At 43.5% G+C, this 24929-nt stretch overlaps 1 protein-coding gene across 11 annotated transcripts in view; it reads left to right on the top strand.

Moving 5' to 3' along the window:
- Nucleotides 1–24929, top strand: part of FRMPD1 (FERM and PDZ domain containing 1) — a 127442-nt gene that overhangs the window by 21392 nt on the left and 81121 nt on the right. The window contains exon 1 of one of the 11 annotated variants that reach the window (XM_073227416.1): nucleotides 17886–18151. The exons of the other annotated variants lie outside the window; for them this stretch is intronic. The gene's annotated coding sequence lies outside the window, so the exon portion shown is untranslated. Of the gene's footprint in view, nucleotides 1–17885; nucleotides 18152–24929 lie in introns of those variants that run through there. 11 annotated transcript variants of the gene reach the window in all.

Raw genomic sequence — 24929 nt, 5'->3', positions numbered from 1 at the left:
GTGAGAAAATCCTTGTGACCAGCGAAGAGGGTGCTTGTGTGAGCACTGAGAGATGAAGCAAGAGGGTCTGTTTGCAGTGCAGATGGTGATGTTCTGTTCTGTTACACTGAGGAGTTTCGCTGGTCAGAAATTGAGCAGAAAGCGTTGAGTGGAGAGCAGACTAGGAAGTCAGCAAGACAGACTGTGAAGCTGTGGGATCTGTTGCTATCAGCCAGAGAAGGTTGCTGTCATTTAGCACTAAGTGCAACTCTAATTTTCTTTGCAGCCTGAGCAAGAAGAAATGTGTGGTGGGTTGGACAGCTTTCATTAACTGATAAAGGGAAGCATGTCAGTTTGTCCAAAGAGACAAATTATTTTCCTAGTGCTAAACTCTAAGGAATTTCTAATGTGCACTGCGATAGCAGGTGAACTTTAAACAACAAATATTTTAAAATTTCACATTTACTTATACCAACTCCTGAGTCCATGAGGATGGAGATGATGAGACTCACCCCTGTAGCTCTAGAAATCAGGGCGCAGTAAGTACTTGTGGAATGTCTGAGTGACCCTCAGAGGCAGCAGGAGGCTTGGTGCTCAGGACACTGTTTCCTGGACAGCAGACTGACCCAGAGCCCAGTGACGGGTGCTGTGTTTAGTCTTTAAGGACACCCAGGACAGGCAGTGGTGGAGAGAGGATCCCCTGCACTTACCTCATCATGAGTCTTTGGATTAGGTTCAGCTATAAATAACAGAAAATCCAAAATAACAGTGGCATTAACACTAACACATAATGGTTTATTTTTCTCATGTCTTTTCACAAAGTGAACTTACCCATGTGACCAGCAGCCAGATAAAAAACTAGAACATTAACCAGAAGAGATCTTGTGCCTCCTTCCAGACACTAGCCCTACCCAAGGGTAGCTACTCTCTTGACATCTAACACACACAGATTAGTTTTGTCTGGTTTTGAACTTGGTTAAATGAAATCATTAGTATGTACTGTTTACCTCTGGCTTCTGTTTTCACCATTTTTAATGCAAAATCATACATAGACATAGAAAACTACAAACAAATATGTAGTTTAATGAGTCCTTGTAAGGGTTATAGATAATGAGTTCTTGTAATCTAGGTCAAGAAATAGAACTCTGCAAGTCAACCCGAGAGCCTCAGCTCCAGTCCTCTCAAAGTAATCCCTCTCCCGACTCCACAAAGATCATCTCCTCGCATTTCTTTGTTTTATCACCCAGGTCTACATCCCTAGACACTGTATTTTAATCTTGTTCATAAAATGTCTTGCTCATTAAAGTTGATTGTGTCATTTCAATCGCTTTTAATCTACCAGCCTCCCTTCTATTCCCTTTCTTTTCCTCACAATTTATTTGTTGAAGAGCCTGGACCATTTGACCTGTCGAGTTTCCCACAGCTTGGATTTGCTTATTGCACATTCATGGTGCAGTTCAACATATTCCCCTGTTGTTTGCATTTCCTGCAAAACTCACAGCTGGATCCACAGGCTCTACAGAATTGGGTTTGATCCCATTGGCAAGACCCTGAGTGGTGTGGCATTCTTTCATCAGGAGGCATATAATATTCTGTCGTATCTTCTAGGTTGAGGTTAGCAACTGTGGGTGCTCAATGCCAAGATCCACTAATTCACTGCAAGTTGCAAAATGGTGATGTTTTAGTTCTATCATTTCTTTTTCACTTATAAGTTGGAATACATTTGATAAAGAGATGTTTGCCCTTATCAGCTGTTTTGTTACTTAGAGATACAGTCAGCAGTAAGCTGGAGCCTTGTTGTACCAGCTCATGAGAGCCAATTGTGCACATCTCTTCCCAACCCTGTGTCCACTGATGTCACATTGGTTGCTTGAATTGGCCATGGTAGGTGTATTTACACCATGGAAATTGGCAAATGATGCACATCAGGGCTTCCCCGACCAGAAAGTCAGTTGTTAAATATTTGTCAGCATACAACTGGGTATGGTTCATATAGGATAGGCAGTATAAATACTTGATTCTTTCCCTTTATATACCAGCTTTCAAAATGAGTTACTTCTCTAGCATCCTCCAAAGTGTTCAAATAGGATTTTAAAAATATCATTATGAATTCATGGATTTAAACATATTGGATGTGTTTCAACCCAGTGCTTTTATTAACCTTACTGGTACTCACTCAGACTGTTCCATCTTTGGCCAGTGTGTGGATATGATAGCTAAAGCTTCTGCAGGTCTTTAGGCTTGTGATTTATTTGAGTTTATACCCACCATCTTACTGTTGTTTTCTATTCCATTTGTCCCACCTGTTTTATATTCTTTTCCTTATTCTTCCTTGGATTAATCAACTATATTTTTTTACCCACCATCTTACTGTTGTTTTCTATTCCATTTGTCCCACCTGTTTTATATTCTTTTCCTTATTCTTCCTTGGATTAATCAACTATTTTTTTATTATTCCTTTTCCCTCTTTGAATTTCTTAATTAGGCATTCTTTTACTATTAGTTTAGTGACTACCCTAGAGATTACAATAAATTTATTTGACTTCTTATAGATCCAGGCTCTTTTAATTTTTTTGTTCCACATTCTTTAGCATAGGTTTCCATCTTAAAGGTGACCTCATGATCCTAGTGGCTGCTAGAACTCCAGCTGTCATCTCCACATCCCAGGCAACAGAAAAAAAGGAAGGGCAAAAGGGAGCACTCCATTAAAGAGCTTTCTGGAAATATCTTCCTATGACCTCTTAAATTCTAATGGGCCCTTTATCTGAAATGTAAATTTCAGGCTGAAAATGTAAAGTCTTGGCTAAGCACTGTACCCAGGGCTCTGTTAAGGAACAAGTGCAGAGTGGATACTGGGTAGGCAATGAACAGTTGCTGCCTAACTTTCTCTCTTTAGAGCTCATCTGAAAAAGCAGGCAGTTGGATTGGAGAACATCTTAGGTATATTAATTCTAAGAATTCTATGTATAGTCAAAAATACTTTTATCTCTCTACCTTCTTATTAATTTAAAAACAAATCAACAAACTTTTTCCTTAATAAAAATTCTGTGTTACCTTCCCGACCCATTCTAAAACACATTTTTATGCTGTGAAGAAAATTCAGTGTCAGAATCTAATAGAAAAGTGAAAAATTGAACAAAGCTCTACTTCTGGCTTTAAAAAAAATCCTGTCCTGTCTCTCTCTCCCCATCTCCTACAGTAATCTATATTTTGTCATAAACAAATTTTGAGGCAAGAGATTCCTTGAATAATTTGGACAAAGAAGGTTAGATTAGTATTGGTCAGGTGTTTCAGGAATGCAGCCATATTAGAGCTACATAGCCATCTGCCTGTGGACAGGGATGGATGGTATAGACACAAGCATGCAGAATGGTAGACTTGGAACTACAGGGCCCAGAGAGACTTCACATGTCATCAGTTTTTCCTTGTAAGGCAAGGAAAGAGAGGAGTCAGGGATTGTTGGGGGATCCAGTGAGTATAGCTGGATACAGATCAGGGTGCTCCCCTCTGAGGATAATACTGTGTCATGTCTACCAACACTCCATTTGATGGGGCCCCATTTTGCTCTCATTAAGTCAGCACCACCACCCTTGCTAGTCTAGGAGAGGAGGAATCTCTCCTGCCACAGGCCCCACCTTCAGAGCCTTGCAATTGGTGACTGTGCTTGGGGCCCAGGAGACAAGATGTGACCGTCTCTATGTGCTCCATCATGTAATAGGCACTGGGGAACATGGAAGCCTGATTTAATTCCGAAAGTCTTCCTTCTATTGATTTCAGCTCAGCTTCCCAGCCACCTCCTTCCGTTGGTTATGGATCTTCCCTGTGAGGCCCATAGAACAAACCTAATTTGTCTTGTACCACATGAGCCTCCTCATATTCATGATTTTTCCCCTCTAAGAACTCAAAATCCATAGTGGGTAATATAAATACTGATAACACCTTTCCATAGCAGGACTGCTGCTGCATGACACAGCCTTTGCTGTGTGTGGTGTGACACTGCCTCTTTACACGCTCCTAGGAGCATGTCCTCAGGAACTGCCATCTTACTCCCCCTCCCAGGAACCCATCCTCATGTCCTGAGAGGTTGCAGCCACCACCTGTGAAGCTGAAGGTCAGTGGAAGGAGAGGTCCCATACTTTTCTGGGTTTGCTAAACAGACTCCTTTTGCTGCTTTGGGTTTTTTGAGTTGCAGGGCAGTTTGTGAGCAAACTAAAAGTGCTTACTGAACACTAAGGGTGGCACACCATGGGGTAAGCAGAGATTTTCGTTTGTTTTTCTGAGAATGGTGAGTAGCTATATGCACCCGTCCACAGACTCATTCCCGTGAGACTACAGTCTGTGAAACCTCTCATCCAGCCTGGGACTCAGTCCATGCCCAGGTTACATCAGTGTAACTCCTCATCAATGACTCAGAGTAACAGAGCTTGGAAGAAACCTCAGGGAGTACCTGGGTGGACCCCTCCATGGGCAAACCGATGACGCGTAGTTACAGCCTTTGTTGTTCTGATACACCATCTGCCCTGATGGGTTACACAGACCAATAGCTCATTCTTCTCTCCTTTCCAGTTGTTCCCATGAAGCACTTTACTCATCTGTAAAGTGTGTGTGGGGGGGGTTGTCATCAGTATATCCAGGACCTGATTCTGGTTTCATGGTGAGTGAGGCTAGTCAGAGACTGAGCTGGGAATGGATCCAGGCATTCCAGCTCCCTGCCCAGGCCTGAGCATGTGCCCCTTGCCTTCTGGCCTAGTCTCACTCATACACACTATGAAATACAAAGCATCCTTCCTTGCCTTTTCAGAACTGTGTAATACAATTATTCTGATAACCACGGAGAGCACTTACTACGTTCATTTTCTGTGATGCTGATGTTCCATATCAGGATCCTTTTAGGTTCAGTTAGCCTCGTGGAAGATAATGGAGGGCAGTTGCAGTCTTTATTTTCAAATATACATTCAGGTGTTTAGACACCTTTTGCTCATTTTGTGTTGATGCTCCATGAGAGAATCAAGTGCTGGTCAAAGGTTCTTATATAAAAACACAATATTAATCATCAAAATGTTGCCTGATTAACTAAAGTTCTAACAGCAATAATATAGGACAGGTGCTTGATACAACTCTCTTGAAATCTGAGCAATGTTCAAATAGGGCCCAAGACCATGAACTGAAACTGATAAAATTATTGATAAATATTGATAAACACATGAAAACACATTTAGCTGCACTTGCAATAAATGCAAATACATTTTAAAAAATATCATTTTGTTACCTATGAAATTAGTAAAGTTTTTAATTTCATAATAAAGCTCAGTTAAGCAAAGGTGAGATAAAATGGGTGCCTAGAGATGCATAGTAAATTGGTATATTCCTCCTAGAATGCAATTTAACAGTATGTGTCAAGAGCCCTTTGACTCAGGAATTTCACTTGTAGAAATGTATTCCAAAATGTAATCAAGGATGTAGACGCCAATTTATGTACAAAGGTGTTCATCACAGCATTCTTTAGGGAAAAATGGGAACAAAATGCCTGAAAATAGATTAATGATTCAATAAATTACTGTACGTCTTCATGAAAGGTCATTCTGAAGTGTTATCAATCATGTTTTTGAAAACAGTTAATGCAGAAAAATGTTAAGTCAAAATGTTCAGTCAAAAGAGTAGAATACAAAATTGTATGTCAGATAGTCAATTTTGTAAGAAACAAATAAAAATAGGAACAAATGGTGGCATGTGGTATTATGGGTGTTGTTTTCTAAATTTTCCATATTTTCTAAATTTCATACCATGGACGTGTATTATTTTTATAATGGAAAACAAATAAGCATTATATTTAAAAAGAAAAGAAGGGCCCACAAAGGGCTAAGGGGAATGCATGGTGGTTCTGGGGTGGAAGGGCTTGGAGAGGCCAAGGTGCACCATGCCCTTCTCAGAGCAGCTCAGAAGACTTCGTTACAATGACGCAGAGCCAGAGTGGGCAGGAAGATTGTGTGCTCCAGTATGTGTGAGCACGTCTTTAGCCAGTAGTGGATTCACCTTCCTCTTTCCCAACACCACTTGGGCCCTCACCACTGAACCACGTTGGCATTTCTCACATTCTTTAATGTGTCATAAATTCATGTTTTCAAGCAGGTCACGTCTGTTCTAAACTGCCCCCACCTCCAGCCACTCTGAATTCAGGTTCTGCTGCAGTGAAGAGGTAACAAGGGGCAGGATGACCACTGCCACTCCCAGAAAAAAGGAAAAGCACCTAGCTAGCCTTGCCTCAGTAGCCTAGAGGCAGGGGCACCTCAGGGCATGATGTGTTCCTGCCATTTCCAACTGGCTTGACTGTCTCTGAGGCAGTGAGAAGGTCATAGCAGCAATGGAGGATTGACAGTGGTTCATTCCACTGCATGAAGAGCAGTGCTCAGCTCTGGGTAATGCTCTGTCCAGGAAATCCCGGGGACTTGAGAGGGCCCAAGACAGAGGCCAGGATGAGGAAGGACCCCTCATAAAACTAACAATTTGGAACTCTGAGGGAGCTTGGCTGGACATGTGAAGACTCAGAGTATTCAAATATCTCAAGAGCATCTAGTAGAAGAGGGCTTAAACCTACTTTACATACCACTCTAATGACAGAACCTGAACTAACAGGCAGAACCCACAGGGAGGCAAATTTCAGCTTAATACAAGCAGGCTTCTATTCTTGAACATAATGTGTTTAAAATTTTTTGTTGATTAGGTAATATTTGCACATGGTAAAACATTCAACAGCTATAGAGGCATATACAGTGAAAAGGAAGTGTCTTCTCATGTATGTCCCTCAGCCACATGTCAGCGTCCTCTCCCCACCCCTCCTCCCTGCCCAAATGTTAACAGCTTGTTTTACATTCTTCCAGAAAAAGTGTATGGTCTTGTATAGTCTATATACAATCACACTATAAGTGTGCAGTACAGACTATTCTGCATATGTCTTTTTCATTCCAAACTGTTTAAGATTATTTTCTCAGTCCACATAGTGATACCAACTTTTTTTTATTATTTTTAGTGAATGTATGCAACTCTTGATATGACTGTGTTATAATTTATTAAGCCCTCCTTTCCTCTATCAGTATTTAGGATGTCTCCAGTCTTTTGCCATTACCTAAAACACTGCAGTAAATATCTTTGTACATAAGAAACACATTTGTAAATACATCTGTAGAATTAATTCCTAGAATTAGAATTTCTGGGTTTAAGTTTTTTCTTCAATTTTAAAATTTAAAAATATTTAATACCATTACACAGTTCAAAATTCAGCAGATACAAAGGCTATATGTGATAAGTCTTTCATTGCTGTCCTTCAGCCTTCTAGTTCTAGTCCCTGCGCCAACCAGTGTTACCAGTTTCTTGTGTATTCTTAAGGAACTAGTTCCTTCCCTTTTTTGAAATACAAATGGTACCACATTATATTCATGATTCTTTGCCTTGCTTTAAAAAAATTTCACAATATATTGTGAAAACTGTTCTCAAGCAGTATTCAAAGACCTTTCTTTTTCTGTTTTATGGTGATGTGACACTCCATTAAATGGATGTGGCATAATTTATATATACTTTAAAGATGGACATTTAGGTTGTTTAAAACATTTTCCTAATGGTAACACATTTAAACTTTTTTCATAGGTATTGCCAAATTAGTCTTCACCATTTTACACTGTACCATTTTACATTCCCATCAACAAAGTGTAAGATCCTGTTTCCCCACATTTTCAACAATACAGGGTATTATGACACTTTGATCTTTGCCATTACGATAGATAATACATGATATCTCTGTGTTGCCTTTACTTGAATTTATTTTATGAGTGAGTTGAGCATGTCTATAGATGTTAGAGCCATTTATAATTGCTTTACTATAAATAATCTATTCCTAACTTCTGCCCATTTTTTTACTGGGTTGTTGGTCTTTTGGTTATTGATTTTTAGAAACTGCTGTATAATAAAGCTATTATCCCTTCTTTTCTTATATGTATTGTAAATATTTTTCCTAATTTTTAGTTTATCTTTTGACTATGTTTATAGGGTTTTCCCCATGTACAATGTTTTGTTTTTAGTAATAATATCTATTCATCTTTAAGCTTATGACCTTCCAAGATTGAATTTTCCCATATTTTCTTCTAGCACTTTTGTGATCTCACCACTTAAGGATTTGATTCACTGGGATTGATTTAGTAATAAAGAGTAAGATACAGGAAATAAGATAAGGATTCAGATCTTTAATTTTCTCAGATGGTCATAATTTATTTAAATTTTAGAGTCTTTTGAGGATCTGGCCCATGTCTGATTCATGTCTGTACCTGCCATAGCACCTCTCACTAACAATAGCTAGCATGTAATGAACACTTCCTGGGGCCAGAATGTCCATACATTCATGTGTTGAATGAGTCATCCAAAGCCCTTGCCCTTCCCAGGACACTACTCCCCTCATAGCACACTGTCTTACCCATAGGCTCCCAGTGAATATTACTTGAATGAATGAGTAAACTTGCATATTCTTAATTTGGGTCACATCTTTATTCAGGTGAGCAAAGTGGAGCAATCCAATCAGGCCAAGCAGATGCCTCTATACATCCAGCTCGGGGTTGGGCCATGGCATTAGACAAAGCATAGTTCTGCCACTTACCTCTGACCTCCAAGCAAAATAGTTTAACTATTGTTTCCTCATCTGTGAAACAGGATAGCAATACCTAGCTCAAAGGAGTACTGTCAAATGAGATATTGTCTGCATAAGGGCTTTGAAGGACATCAAGGTGGTGTGCTTAAGGGATTCTGGTTCTAGTATGGATAGCACAGATACCATTAATGGCCCATCTTTAATTATACGTCTCTGCTGGTAGGAACAAAAGAAGAGGGAGAGGAGGGACAGAGGGCAGAGTTGTGGCTGGGATGATGGGGTTACTATCAGTAGCTATTTCTGTTCCCCAAGGGGCCGATCTCTGGGCACAGACTGAAATTCCCTCTGGAGCCACACTAATGGACACATTAGTATCAGTTGACAAAGTACCATATGCTCTAAAATGTTCTCCCATTATGCGTCATGGGAAGTAGCAGGAATTCATGGTCCATTATAGGAAATTTGCCATGACTTTAGCCTCTAGTAAAATATACTCCTAGGTCTCCTAGGTTCTAGAAGGTCAGGCTGTGCCCTTAACTACATGATTATGCACAAAACATTACTTATTTTAAGATAGAAAGTCTGTAAAGTCAGGTTATTCTTGTCTGTCAGTACTAGGACCATAAAACCATCTTTCATTTTTTAAAAAATTATGTTTGTTTTAATAAAAGATTGTTTTATGAACACTCTTGTGTTTGGCTTCAATCAAATCAGCATGTGTAGCAGTAATTTATCAGGGTCCAGATTATGAAAGTACATCATACTTCAGTGTCATTAATAATTATTTTCATAACTCACCACCTTAAATTTATGGTACCTTCAGCATTCCTTTGCAAAAAGTAGTGTCTCTTTTTATGTCAATTAATCTGCATAAAAAAGGGGAAAAAAAGAAGAAAGAAGGATGCAAACCCTATAGATTGTGAAAGAAAAGTCAGACAAAGTGTCAAGATCTGGGAGTTTCAAAGTGCATAATAATAGCTGCCTTTTATCACAGTCTGCAACGCCCCCTGATTCTATGCTAGGTGCTGTAGCCTTATTATTTAATTTATCCTCATGATACCCTTCAAGGTCAATATTATGTTTCTGTTATCATTCAAAAACTGAAGGGTTACATTAGTTGTCCAAGGTCACAAAGCTAGCAAGGGCAGGTGCTGGGATCCAAGCCACGTCTGACTTCACAGCCCAGATTGTTCCCAGAGCATCTCTCTGATTCAAAGAAGAAACTGAAACACAGTGTTGCAATACACAGTGCATAGTAGCAAAACATGAATAAAGTCTTGTTTTTAAGAAAATCTAGGTCATCCATCTCTCTCCCTATCCATCTCTGAAGATAGGAGAGAATACCTCCAAGACTCACTCCTGTGCCCTGGGCCTCTCCATGCACTATTTCCAAAATTAAGTTGTAAAAGAATGCTTTACTCATAGAGAAGACAAGTAATGACTCTATGGCATCTTACTACGCTGAATGACAGTGACAGCAATGGGGAGGTGAGGACTTGATGATATGGGTGAATGTTGAACCCACAATGTTGTTCTTGTGAAACCTTCATAAGATTGTATATTAATGATACTTTAATTTTTTAAAAAAGAATACTTTACTGATGAGGATCCAGGCTAGCATTGCCCCTGCATCTCTCAGTTCCTTTCCGTCAGGTTCTGCTTTCATTTGTCTTTTACATTGGGCTTCTGTTTAATAGGATGTGAATTGCATAAAGGATTCCACTGGTCTCCTCTTAGCCAAATCCTGACATAGCCCGATTCTCTTTTTTATAGATCACACTCGGACCCAGAGTGGGCTTGAGCAAAATCACCCAGAAAGTTAGGACAGATCATTTTCTCTTTAAGATTTTAGTTGCTGGATCATTATGGGGAAACTATTGGGGTGACCAGACAACCTCCATGGGAAATGTGTTCCAAGAGCCTTTCCAGCCTGTTGACTGAATTGGGGATGGTGGCCCACTCAGATTTAAATTCTGGCTCCATCACCTCACTAGCTGGCTTATTTTGAGCAAGTTGCTTAACTTTGCTGGGTCCCTTCATCTGCAAAATGGTCACTCTAATACCTGTTCGCTGGAGTATTGTGGTAACTGGTAGCATATTTTAAATACCTAGCATATACTAGGTTTTCCTTCCTATCCTCAGAACCTTCTCGTAGGCTACTCTCTGCCTGGCAGCTCTCTCTTTGTTCTTCTATTCAGATAGCTAACTTGTATTCATTGTTTAGTTTCCTTCACTAGACTCCCTCAGGTCTATTGGAATCTAGGGTCTGCTACTTAACTAATTAAGTGACCTTGAGGAAGTAAGCTTTAGTTTCCTCATCTATAAAACGGGGATACTAATAATACATACCTCACAGAATTTAAATGAGATGACGGCAAACTGCTTATAGCAGTGACTAACAAATACTAGCTCTCAATAAATTTTAACAAGGGGAGTTTGTGGGGCCCACAGAGTGATTCTAGAGGACTCTCTTTCCTTCATAAGTAAGCTGTTCACATTGTCTGGAAGCTCATGACATTTGTACTTCATTCCTGGATTTCAGAAATATCACCAGGACATGTTTTAAAAAATCCATTCTGCCAATCTCTGTCTTTTAATCGATGTATTTAGACTAGTTACACTTCATGTAATAATCAAACTGTTAGGAAGTCCAGCCTGACATTTATTATTTATTTTCTGTTTATCCTCCATTTTTCATTCCTCTTTCTCCTTTTTCCTGCCCCCCTGTGGATTACTTGTGTATTTGTTAGAATTCCAAGTTGACTTATCTGTAGCGTTTTTAAGTAGGTATCTTTGTACAGTCTTGTAGTTGTTGGTCAAATAGTAAATTAAACATGCAGAACATATCGCAGTCTACTTGCCCTGACCACGGTGGAAAGTACAAGTTCCCCGCACTGCTGACGTTACCCTCGTGCAGGGTGGGACGTGTGTTTTGTTGCCTCAGGACAGGAGTGGAAGTTCATGTTGCCTACTTAGTCTCTATGGACCAGGAGTGGAAGAATGGGAGTGGTAGTGTTCTGTGTCATATTTTTTTGTGGTGTTTGGCTGGAATAGGGTAGATATTGTCACAAAGGCTTCTGTCTTGTTAGGCTGCCTTTTCTCCTTTGGCTGTGGAGAGCAGACTTATCCTGAGGCTTTTTTATATCTGTGCCTATTAGCATTTCTTACTTGTGGGCTTTTCTAGTATCCAGCCTGGGATATATAGGAGGCCAAAGAACATCCCAGGAATTCATTGCGACGTTGTTCTTTGAGTCCTGAGGTCCCTAGCTGGTCTGCCTTCTCTCTACATCATTCAGAGTTTTCTTATGTTTGTTTTACACTTTATGCCTAGGGGTGTTAGCTGTATTTAGCAGGAGGAATAGGGAGAAATCTTATTTCCTCTGTCTTGTTCTGAAACTGAAAGTCCTAGGTATGTGTTTTAAAATTACTGTTGTGTAGCAACTGTTGTGTGAGTTTTTCTATCTGAAAATTTGAGTTTCTTAAAGTCTATGAAAAATTCTTCTGTTACTCCTTTGGTTATTGCCCTGCTCTCTTACTGTTTTTGCTCCACTTGGTACTCCCTCCGGTTGTTTGTATGTCTCCTAGATTATTTCATCCATGTTTTTTTAACCGTTTCACTTTTAATTTCCATTTCTTTTTATTTTGGTTTGGTGTTGTGGTTGTTCTCCTTTTTCACCATTCAGACCTTACAATCCATTTTCAGTGATGTTCATTCTATTTTTCACTTCCACATAGAAATGTTTAAATTTAGAAATTGTCTTTTAAACTTCCCCAAATCAGCTTTCCTCATTCTGATAATTTCTTCCCAACATCTACTTGAATCTCCTTAAAATTCTTATTTAAAAACTTACTGTTTCTTCTTTTAAATCTATCTCAGTATGAGTCTTCTTTTCTATCATTTAGCTTGGTCTTCCTCCTTCAAGCTCTTGCGTCCCCATAAATGATCTCTGATCTGCTTTGGCTGTGCATATCAGCACCTGAGCAAGTCAGGCTGCTGTGGCCTCTTGGTATCAATAGCTTAGCAATCATGAGCGGAGAGAAAGCTGAAGCTCTCAGTGTCCTTGTGGTGAACAAGTCTGCTCAACTGGGTCCACCAGGCTGAGGTGAGATGGGAGAGGCCTCTGGAGTCTTCAGATACCCCCAGTATAAATGGGGAAGGGTTGGCGTGAAGTGTGCCATTATGTAGGTTATCTACTGCACAAGGGTACTTAGTTGAGAGGATAAGTAGAAGCTAAAACCCACTAACTGAGCTGTGACCTGTGGTGCGGAGCAACATGTGCCTTAAGAAAGGGAGCACTGTTTTCTCCTTTTCACAAAGGCATCTGAGGAGGGGATGTCTTTTTCTAATCCACATGAGGTTGCTGTATGGGCTAGTAGTGGTCCTGGGAGGGGTAGTTTGGCACAATTGTGACATTCCCCTCCAGGGAGGCAAACCTCGGCAGAATCAGGGCTCTTCCCTCAGAGCTATGCTCAGGAAGAAGGTAGAGGCATCCCTACTCTTCTGTTAAGGGGTCCCAATGGGTTGAGGCCAGCTAGCCCAACATCAAAAGACTTCACTGTAGTCTCACTCCCAAAGCAAATACTTCCCAGGCTCCTAGACTTTGGTTTTTCCTGCACTTTTAAACAAGGTGGCAGAGATGCCATCCTTCTCCAGGCCTTCACTGGCTCATTCTCCTGGAGATGTGTAAGATCTCCTTCAGGCTCCAGCTATAGGCCCTTGCATTGTACTCTCTCCATTCACTGTATGTTTCACAGTTTGAATCACCCCAGCAGGGAGCTCATTGAGAGAGGGATGCAGCTACAAGATGCAAACCCCCATCTTTAGAGAATCCCTCTGGGTAGTCATCCTAAGATGATTTATGAAATGTCTCCATATTACAGTTCTTTTGCTGTCATCTCCCCTCCCTCCTCCAAGGATATAGCTCCATTACCCAGATAAACCTGAATTTGAATCCCATTTACCATCTCTGTGACCTCATATAAATAATTATACTTCTCTGAGCTTGCCTCAGTTTCTTCCCCATAAAATGGGGATCATAATGTTTGACTTGCATAACTCAAGGAGTTACTGAGAGAACAGAATGAGGTGACTGCTCTGTCTGGTGTTTTACAAACTATAGAGAGCTATGAAAATGAAAAGAGGTTGAAGAAAGTGGTAATGGAGAGATAGTGGCATCTGCGCCTGGAGCTGTGGGGAGCAGAGCAGTCCCCCAGCAGATTCAGAGCAGAATCGAGCCTCTGGTAACTGGAGCAGCATAGTGGCAAGACCGGGCTAGGGTCATGCTAGACATCAACCACACCTCACGGGCTTGCCATTGGAGTTAATCTTAGGAGTTGGTGACCCAAAAGCTGAACAAGCAGAGGAAAAGAGGATTTTAAAAAGATAAAAAGGGAAAAGTACAAGATACTAAAGCCATTCCGATATTTTCAAAGCTGTCCCTCAGAACTCTGAAAGATTTATGATCTGAGGAATGAGATAAAAACTCATCTGACAGGAGACATAAAGATCTCAAATATTTTTAAAAATTGTGATAATCATTCCCAACTCTATGTAAATACCCCATTCTTTCCCTGTTTCCAACTGAGTCATTAAGTCCATTGTATTAACAATAGATTAGAATATGAGTTTTATCAAAGAGCAGAGAATGTGATTAGAAACAGGAAAATAAATTTGAGCAGACAAGGCTTATATGAGAGGTAAGGAAGCAATCCAGAAAGCAGACATGTTTTCTGTCCCCTACCCTCATCCTTCCTACGAAAAGTAAAAATAGGTCATCTTTGGGAGAATGACAGTGAGAAGTGATCATGCAAAGTTTGGAGAGTACTGGAGACTGATTTCTCTTTACTAATACATAGAAAATGCACTCTGTAGCCTAACTCTTTATTAGTATGTTACAGTGAACTGGACAACTCGTTTTTAAGAAGTGAGTAGTGAATGTCTGCTTCTGTGTCCTAGAATCTTAGGAGTAAGAACATGTTGTTTTTATGTCATCATTTCTCTCCGTACAGCAACAATTTATTTGTCCTCAAGAGGTAATATAATCCTCATGATAACTAAGTTTCTTTTGCAGACAACAGCAGAACCTCTCTTTCTGACTAGATAACACTTTAGCTTCCTTAATCTCTGAGAACCATTTGGTGTGGAGCTCAAGAAACTTTGGTTGTCATAAGGCATCATTTCCTCCTTTTACAGAAGAGTCAATTGTAGCTCAGAGAGGAGACGTGACTTTCGCATAGCCACACAACAAGGTAGGGACAGAACTAGGTCCTAGAACTCTAGGCACTGCCTCTCTAAAGTCACTCAGATGTGCTGGCATTGGATCCCAGACAGGGCTACTCCTAATGGTCTTCCTGAAGTACCCCAACAGTCCATGAGTCTTGGCTTATTGAAGTCTCTATGAAACTGTCTTCCTTATAGTTCAGTATTAAGTAGATCTTGAGTATTAAAATCATCTAATCAGTTTGTGTAGTATAGTAACACTCTCTCAACCCAGCCATTCCATTCTCTGTCCAGTCTGGGTTTATATTTAAATCACTACATTTCAAAGGGTCCATAGTAGGCACCCAACAGTGTTGAAAGAATGACCAGTTGGAGGCCCATTAACGAATCATGTCATTTTAGATCTAAAAGAGACTTTGAAAGTCATTGTCTTACTGCTCTGTTCTTCTGCAGCCTGAAGAGTGAGGGGATGATAATAGTAGAATCCCTTTTGTTTCCCAGATCATTGTTCATTTTTTCATCTTCAGTGCTTATTAATTTGAGATGAAGACATTGCAATTGCCAATTTACTTGTGTTCTGGTATACAAAATAAATGTTTCTAACATCTAATTTAAAAACACTATTCCCTACAAAATGACAGGTCAGGTTTAGGAAAAATTTTTTAGCCATATGGAATTTGATCATTCTGAGAAAGAGCAGACACTTGTCCTTATCACTGCAGACAGTAAAGTTGAAATTTGAAGCAGTAAACTATTCTATTTTGGGAACAATAGATGTGAAGTCAGGAAGAGTTAGGCATTCTGAGAAGGAAATTGTATAGAAAATCTAACTATTAAGGCAGCCCTCAGAAGTATTTGAATGCAAAGGAGATTAATACAGATAAGGGGAAGGTATGGGCACTTAGCAGATGACAAACGGCACACTCATGCCGTAGAGAAAGCGAACTTTTAGCTGAAATGGTACTTATGGGAAATAAATCCAAACCTCAGATGTTTTAGTCAGGAAGTTTCATTAGGATGCAGCACAGCTTCTCATTATGGGTTATTACATAGTGTCACTAAAAAAAGGAAAGACATCTGAGAGGGACAAGGCACAACCAAATAGCAAAATGAAAAATTTCAGTCTTGCTGTATCTTGCTCTATATTAATATTGGATCATTTGATGCTATCCTCTCACAAAGAACAACTTCAGAGTGATAAAAACAAAGATTAAAAGCTGTCTATGTTGAAATGACAGCTATTAGGGTAAACTCTTTTGAGAATCTTATGTATATTTTATTCCTTGATTTATTCATTCCATTCAACAAATATCTGTAGAGTCCTAGGAAGAGAAAAATAAATCAGATCACTGTCTTTCTCAAGGAGGTCTCAATAAGAGAGACATGGAAATAAATCATTGCAGTGTAGTATTCTCAGTGCTTTATTTGAAGACCAATTTTAAAGTTAAATTTTAGAGATAATTGTAGATTCACATGCACTTGTAAGAAATAATGTGGAGAGGTATAACACTTAAGTTTTTAGAAGCTTCCTTTATTTTCACCATGGCTTCATAAGTTTCCATTTTTGTTCACCTCCCTTAATGGTGCTTATCCTGGTGCAGACCTTCGTACACGAGCTGTAGAGTGGAGACAGGTGAAGGAAGCCAAGCTGAGGAGGGAAGGGCTAACTCAGCCCGTGGATCTGGGGGACAGAGGGGCTGGGGCATTGAAAGAAAGGTCAAGAAGGAGCTTTGGATATAGATACCTAGGAGGCCTTTCAAAGACTGAGCCTCTCAGGAGACAGTTTTTGGATAGAGGCCTGGATTTGGGAATGAAGGATACAGAGGGGGCAGGTGCCTTCATGCGTTTCTTCATCTGGGCCAGGTGGGTTCCAATGTGCTGCAATGCTGGGGTTTTTTGTTTTCTTCTGTTTTGTTTTGTTTTTTAATGAAGAACACACTTGTTAACTTACATTTGTGCTCCATCATCAGGGTACTCTAACATGACAATATGATGGTGCCCCTTCCCAACTCAAAACTCCTCCCATGGCCCCTGCTGACTCTCCTGCTTCAGCTCTGGGCTGCTGCCCCTTTCTCACTGGGAGCTCTCTCATCTTGGAACCTTTGCTCCTCTGGCCCCAGCTTAGAAGGCTCTCTCTACACTTTTCCCTTTCACTGGCCAAACCCATAGCCTTTCCAGTTTCTGTTCAGAGGGCATCCTCTCCAGGAGACCTCCTTCCCTCTTTGAGCCAATGCAGGCACCCACCATGGCCCCCTTGGCACCCCGGGATCACACTACTGTCACAGGAACTGCACTGTGTTTGCAGTCCTCTGGACAGTACATTCCTTGAGGGCAGAGACTGTGCTTTATTCGAGGCTCTATCTCCAGTGCTTAACACAGGGCAGAGACCTAGTAGGTGTTGAGTAGCTACTTTAGCAAGGAAAAGATTTCTTGGATAGTGGCGTGCATTTGGGTGTGATGAATAAAGGGGGTAGGACTGGAGCCAGAGGAGTTGACAGGATGGCCATGGAGTCAGGAGAGGGCTGAATGCAGAGTTCTAGGGCACCTCAGCATTTTAGGGCTCAAGGAGACCAAGGAGTGGTCAGAGAGGTCTGAGGAAAGCCCAGGGTCCCTGCGCAGGAGGGTGAGAGGCAGGGGAGGTGTAGTGCCAGTTGTGGGCCCACCTCTTCCATCTCCCCTCAGCCCAGCCCTCTAGAGGAGTATGGAGGCAAGTAGGGGTCATATGTGTCCCCCCAAGTCCCATGTAGCTGGAGCTCTTTGAAAGGCTTTGGGGTACAAGAGCCAGGGAGACGAAGGCATGAGAAGGGGGGTCGTGGCCTGGGACTCTTCTGGGTTCCAGTTCTGGCCCCATCGCTAACTGAGTGACCTTGGGGAGCCCCCTCCCTCCCCCGGACTCAGTACCCCCGAGGGTACTCGGCGGACGCTGCGTGCCCAGGCGGGGAGCCGGAGGCCCGGCGGAGGCAGGGCGCGGGTGGGAGCGGGACCGCCCACTGCGGCGGGCCGGGACCGTCAGGGCCCATGGAGGCAGCGCGCGGGGCTCCTCCCCTGGGGCTGGGGTCGCGGCGCAGGCAGCTGGTGGCCCCGCAGCTGCAGCCTCAGCACCTGCCACGGCCAGACGGCGCGGGCGCGGCGGGGCTCTGGGCCCCCCCGCCCCCCTCCGGCTGCAGCCGCGGCGCGGGAGGCGGAGCCCCAGCCGAGCCCGAGCCGAGCCGCTGCCCGAGCCTTGCCCGCGTCGGTGCCCGCCACCGGGCGGGGCGGCCCCTCGCCGAGAGCGTCAGCCCGCCAGGTCCGCGTCCGCGCGGGCGGCGCCTCCTCTGCAGGTAAGGGCTAGGTCCCGGCGCCGCAAAGTTTTGGGGGAACTGCGGGTCCCTACGCCCTGGGCCTGCGCCGCCGGGAGCTGCAGACTGCCGGTCAGCTTCCTCCGCGCCGCCCGCCGCCGTGCGCCGCTCTTGCACCACTGGCCCCAAGTGACCTGCGCCCGCCTTCAGTCCTCTTGTCCCCACTCCCGGCGTGGGGCTCATCCGTGGGCTCGCTCAGGGCCTGCAACGGTTAAATCTTTACACAGTATCAACGCGTTGCTTAAGTTTTCCGGATCTGCATGGTGAAGTGCAAAGAGTGGCAAACCGAGAGGCAGCGACATGGGTTCAGGTGCGCCACGGCCAGCGTCAACTTTCAGAGTAACCTCCTGACATCGCAGTGCCTGGTCTCTATGGCCACACCTTGACCGGGAGGGGTTCTCCAGGGACAACTACCTGGAATGCCATTGCCTGTATTGCCATTTTGTGAGTGTAGGGGTACCCCTGAGGGTCTCAGTTCCAGGGCTCCTTGGGGATGGAAAGGAATGGTTGGGATCCACAGACGTCAGTCTCAGGGGGTCACATAGTTAACTTTTGGCAGATTTGGCTGAGCTTTAGGAGGGGTGTTGAGTCAGCCTCTGGGAGTAGAGGATGATGCTCCCAGAGCTGAGAGTTGGGGCTGTGGCCCCTTGAGCAAGTCCCCCTACTGGTTTTGCCACCTATAAAATGGGGACAGTTGACCGAAGGTCCTTCCACTGTAAACTCTGGAGAAATGGAATCCCCAGGTCTCTGTATTTAGGGTTAATTTAGGTAAAGGCAATATTTCACCATGCACCCACCTAGAACTTGCAAATGGGAGTTTGGAAAATAAAGGAGGCATTTGCTGTTTGCTTTGGGAGTCCGGAAATAGACATGGCAAGGATTGGTGAATGCTCGCCTACCCTCCTTCAGTGCTTTGGACCATCATAAAATATTCAACAGCATAATGATTTGTTTTTGAAGTGGCTTATAGATCAGGAAGTGTTTCTGTTTGTGAGTTGGTTATTTTTGTAAAAACCTCAAAATAGTTGTTTGGGAAAAAATAATGCACTGTCTAGAGATCCTGACATAGAGGCCAGCATCTGCTTGTTTCTAGTCTAAAGTGACAGTTAAGATGTTTTTCAGTCATGATGATGTAAAATCACTCCAAATTAGGCATCCTTTGGTGGGTGTTCAGCAGAGCCATAGTTGGAGAGGCCTAAGTGCATATTTCCAGGACAGGTAAATTCTGGGGCAGCCACAGCACAGCAGGAACCAGGTAGGTAACTGTGACATCCTAGAAGGTAAATTTTGTTCTTTTACCCAATCTCTTGACCCTCTTGTGCTGCAATTAGCAATCTGTCCAGAGAGTGGGTGAAATCCATTACTATGAAAGGATTCTCGTGGAAGTGATTTTATTATTTTATGTCCTTCCTAGACTTCCTGGTTTTAAGTTTCAAGCTTTATGAAATCAGAGAACTAGGGAGAGTGTGCTTTGTGACCAGAGCAGGAGGACAGCGGAGTTGTGGTACATAAGTCTATGTTTCCTGGATGATACTGTCATTGAAGCTAATTTGCCCAGAGCCTTCGGTCTCTCTGATGCATTAAAATGCCACCAGTCTTTTCCCTCTTCATTATTCAGTGGTTCAGCAAGCTCCTTCTCACCACTCATTCAGGAAGAAATAGGAAAAATACCAGTGGGCCCATCAAGGAGCTCAGGGTCTAGTGAGGAGTAAAGAGGATTATGCCACCAGCCATCCTGGGTGTTAGCACCTGGGGACCCTGGGAACACCAAGGAGGGTAAATTCTAACTAGGGAGACTGGGGAAGCCTGTGCCATGAAAGGTGGAAGAAAGAAGAGGATTTCAACAGGTGGTGAAAAGTGCAAAGGCCATTTTAGGTTGTAGGGCCAGGAACTGGTATGAGCCAAGGTACAGAGGCAGAAAGGCACAGGGCCCAGATGGAGAACAGCAAGTCTGCTGGAAGAACAAGAGCAGACAGAACACTTCAGAACAAAGGAGAGTGGAAAGGGGTTCGGGAGGCACTGAACCTGGGCTTGAGTCCACACCAGTTTTGGGATATTGGGCCCTGAGCCTCACTTTTCTCATTTGTACAGGGGAATAGTAATAATTCCAAACTCACAGGGTTAAATGAGATTGTGTATAAAATCACAATCACAGAGTGTTGCATAAAATAGGTGTTTGCTAATAGTTCCTTTTATTAGTGTGAACATGGGCAAGCTCCGTAAATGTTGCTGGACACCATTGGCATACATACGTGGTGTTTTTTGTTTTAGAGTGTATATTGACTAAGAACCTCATCAGCAGGATGTTCCTGTGGCAATGTGAGTTGTCTTCACGGGACAGGGGCTTTTTGTTATTTGGGGGGCTCTCAGATCAGACATTGGCATCAACAGCAGCCAATACCCTGTAAATACTGTTAGCTGGTAGGAGGCCACAGAGGGGTTAATCGGAAGATGCAATCCCTGTCTTCTACAGGCTTATCACTACATGCTCAAGGATCCAGGTAGGGGGATTTGACAGGCAGACACAGTTATAAATATGCCAGCGTTGTCCATATGTGCTGGAAACCAGGCACCGACGGCATCTGCCTTAGTATAGATTGCTGGGGATTTGCAGTAGCCAAGGAAGGAGCTTAGGACAGGAGAGCAAAGAACAATGTTGCAATGCCTTAGGATCCCATGTAGCACCATGTAGCCTCCACGATACTGTCCTTCATTTGTTCATTCAACAGTTATTCATAAAACACCTACTCTTTGCCATAGGTGCCCAGGAATACATTGGAACAAGAGGGAAGATTCCTGCCTTCCAAGAGTTTTATTCTAGTTGGAGAAACATAGTAAAGAAGATAGTACATAAATTAGATAAATACAGGTGTTAAGGCTGGGAAGGAACTAAGAAGGGTAATGAGAGAAGATAACGGGGGTGCTCCGTTTGGCAGTGGTCGGGGAAGGCCCTCTGAGTCACCGAGAGCTGGCGGACGGAAGGAGCCCGTGCTGTCCTGACTAGAGTGGGGAGGCAGTGAAGCTTGGTCTATGAATGAAGACCCTGGGGCCACACCACCTGCATTTGAATACTGGCCCTTCCAACAACTAAATGTACTCTACCTCCAGTTATTTAATCTTCTGGGATTCAGTTTCTTCATCTGTAAACTGTGAACAACAACCCTACAGGGCTGGTGTGAGGATTAAATGAGCTGATATATGTAAAGTACTTAGAATCATGCCAGGTATGTAGCAAGTAACGAAAAAAAGTTAAGGGTGAGGGGTGGAGGGAACTGCTTCAGGCCGTTCCTAGAGGCCTGAAAGGGCTTGGTGTGTTCTAGGACCAGACAGGCTACGTGCACACGTTACACCACGGTTATTGGAGAGCCTCTGAAATGGATTCTCTGTTCCTCCAAACAAAGCTAGGTTTTAGGACTTTTGAAAGATGAGCACCAGCCACAGCACCCTCACTGGCAGGGTCAGGCCCAGGGTGTGAGGTCTTAGGGACTTCCCACTGCAGCTTAGGGACTTCCCACTGCAGACCTGCTTCTTAGGGTCTCTTTCCCTCCCTCCCTTCACCTCTCTTACCCTCCCTGCCCTGTCCCCTCCTCCATTCCTCTGTGGCCCTCATCTCTGCCCTCTTCTCCCTTTCCCTAATCCCCTTTCTCACCGCAAGCCCTGAAGAGTTGTGCCCCTGGGGGGCGCGAAGGGGAAGCATGAGTGGGGCTGAGCCTGTGGTGCCATCAGAGCTAGCCTTGCTCACTCCCTGTCTGATAGCTAATGGCCAGCACCCCCCTCCCACTCACAGGCCAGACACTCCGTAGCCAGGGAGCATAGTTACCTATGACCTTAGCTTCCTCCTTGATTGCTCTTTACTGAAATCTAGTCACTCACCAAGTCCCGTCACTTTTACTTCCAAAATCACTCTCAAACATGTCCCTATCTTTCCTTTTTTTTTTTTGTAATGTCAGGCTTCTGTTTTCTCTAAAGTATGGTCCAGAGACCTTCAGTGGGTTCCTTATGCACGGATAATGAAGTACAGAGTCCTCAGTCTGGCAGATACGCTGGGCTGTCTCCAACCCTTCTCCCAGTCCCCCTCCTCCCTCACCCTCTCCTCCACACTACATCCCTCCTCCCCTCCGCATCTCCAGGCCTTTGCTCCTCCATGACTCCCCTGCCGAGTATGTGCCTCAGCCCCAGGGGTCTTGGCCATGCCTGAAGGCCCAGCTCAAGTCCTGTTTGCTGTAGGGACCCTCCTCCAGACCCCCTTGCCCCAGGGTCTTCATCTTCCCCTGATCCCCCACTGCTCTTAGTACCCCTCATGGAGATGCCACTGCCAGCGGCCTTGAAGGCTTTGTGCACAGTCATTTGTGCATGTGGCCAGGGCCTTGCGGTGCTCCTGGGAGGGTGAGCAGAGTTAGTCTTAACTCCACCCCACTACCCTTCACATAGAGCCTAGCCCTAGTGCAAGCCTGACATGTGTCACTGAATTAGATTGACAAAGTCTGTGCTTTTCCTGAGATGTGAAATGGTTTGAGCCAAGCCAGACACATGAAGCTGATGCTTGGGGTGTGGTCCTCCTGGACTCAGCTGGCTGCAGTGGTGTGACGCCTCAAAATGCCTGTCTTGCCTTTGATGAAGAATTGATGTAACCTCAAAGATGGGTCTGAATTTTGAATTTAGCTTTTTGATATGGCCTATTTTAGTAAGTATACTATGTAAAATTTGAACCTTCAAGCTAGATCAACTTGGCAATCATTGTTTATATTCTAAAAGGATTCTTCATCATACTGAAAGATCTGGCATGGCTATCATATATCAAATATGATAGCAAATATCAAACATGCCTATGTAGTTAACACCATTCAGTATGTAAAATTTTGATTTTACAGCTGTTGTAGCTATACTTCTACCCTCAGATATACACCAAACTTTATATACACACATGGAAGCAGGATAATGTTGTCTTAAATCGATTTTGGTAACTGAAGATTACATAAACCAGCCCTGCAAATATGAGAGGTTTTTTTTTAAATGAAGTATCCATTGGAAGGACAATGGGAAACCCTATTTGGTGCTGGCCAGTTGATGTGAGGGGCAGTAGCCATTTTCACTGAAGTGACACAGTATATTCAGGAACTCATCTGATGTTTGGAGACCTTTTTGCCAGTGGTTAGAAATGGTTTAGGTTTCCAATCATTTCCCAAGCTGGCTGCTATATGATGTGTGTGCTGATTCTCTTGGGGAAAAAAAGAGATTTTTTTCTAATTACCAGCTAGAAAAGATACCATGGTAAATTTAAAAGTTATGAAAGTATGTTCTTTTGACCTCTCTTGAGGAATGATCTGAGAAGCTCAGCTGTTTCAGTAAAAGAGTAACATGGCAATTTTTCAAAATCCTGAACGGAAAGAGCTTCAGAGGAATTCATCCGGATGCAACAGTGCTTAGTTCTCTGAGATTTTGACTTAAGAGAAGACAGATGTGCAGGCAGATGAGAAATGCTGCGCTTCCTGTTCTCAGAGTATCCAGAATATAGGGTGTAGGCTAGAGCTTGTTACAACCAGTGATGACAACAACCACCCCCACCAAAAAAAAACCCTCTCCAAAGCTAACTTGTGAGCATCGGCATAAACTTGAACTACTGCTTTGTTGTTTTCTTTGTTTCAAATGTAGAATTCAGAAAGATGCAAAAGGAAAAGACTTTATTAAAATAAAGATGAGGATGCCATTTATTTGTTCTTATGAAAATAATCCAGTTGGTAGCTAGAGTCTCTGTTCCCTGTGGCTTTCCATGGAGAAGGGCACCCAGCCCAGGCTGCCCAGTGACCCCTGGCACTGGGGCATGTGCTCTTTGCTCCTGGTCAGGCTGGAAGGTGATGTCCATGTGGAGATACACGCTCTTCCTCCTCCTTCCTCCCTGGGGGTGGGGGTCACTTTGTATACAGGAGCCGGAAGAATTGTTTCTTTTCTGAGCTCATTCCTGGGTAGTTGCAGCACACAGTTCTTCACGAAAACCATGTAATAAGTTCCTCGGTGAGATCATTCCCTGTCTATATGTTAAAAACTCAGACTCATGCAGTATATTTTGGCCAACAGTCATAGACCTTCAGACAGAGCTGCCAACTCCGGAGATGACCAAGGGCAGCCTTTTCTGGTGCAGGGATTCCTGTCGCACACCCAGCCTGTCTCTGCTGCGACCTGCTAATCCCCGAGGCACTCCTATTCCATTGTCAGTTGGCTCTGATTATTCAAAAGTTCGTTATGCTGAACCAGACTCTTCCTCCAGGCGATGGCTGCCCGATTAGCCTTGATTCTGCCCTTTGAAGCCTGGCACAAAAATCCATTTCTTCCCCTTGACAGCTGTTTAAGTCATTTGGATGTTCAGACAGGGATCAGGTCCCCAAGTCTTCACCTCTTCAATCAGAATGCCCCAGTTTATCCATCCTCTGAAAGGGACAGTGCTAAGAATTGGACGCAGCGGTGCAGGTGTGGGCTGACACCTGGAGGGAAGCAAGGCCTTGGAAGCTTCACGTCAGCATCTCTCCTGGTATTAGCACCGCCTGAGGCCCAGTTAGGCTCCCTGAGGTCCCCGTAAGTTTGCAGTTAGCTTCCTCTCAGAGGTACCCTGGGCCACTGGGGAACTGCATGCATGCTGGGGTCAAAGAGGCCTGTGGACCGTGGAGGAGGGTGTCCTGGGCCAGGGGCTGACAGGGGGTGGCTCTGGGTGAGCCCTCACCTCCTCTGGGACTCAGAGCCCTCATCAGTCTGATTACTCCTGAGG

This window comes from Manis javanica, chromosome 2 (genome assembly GCF_040802235.1).
Source record: "Manis javanica isolate MJ-LG chromosome 2, MJ_LKY, whole genome shotgun sequence".
Classification (NCBI taxonomy): Eukaryota; Metazoa; Chordata; class Mammalia; order Pholidota; family Manidae; genus Manis; species Manis javanica.
Note: the sequence above shows the minus strand (reverse complement) of the source record. Positions and strands in the feature narration are given on the sequence as shown.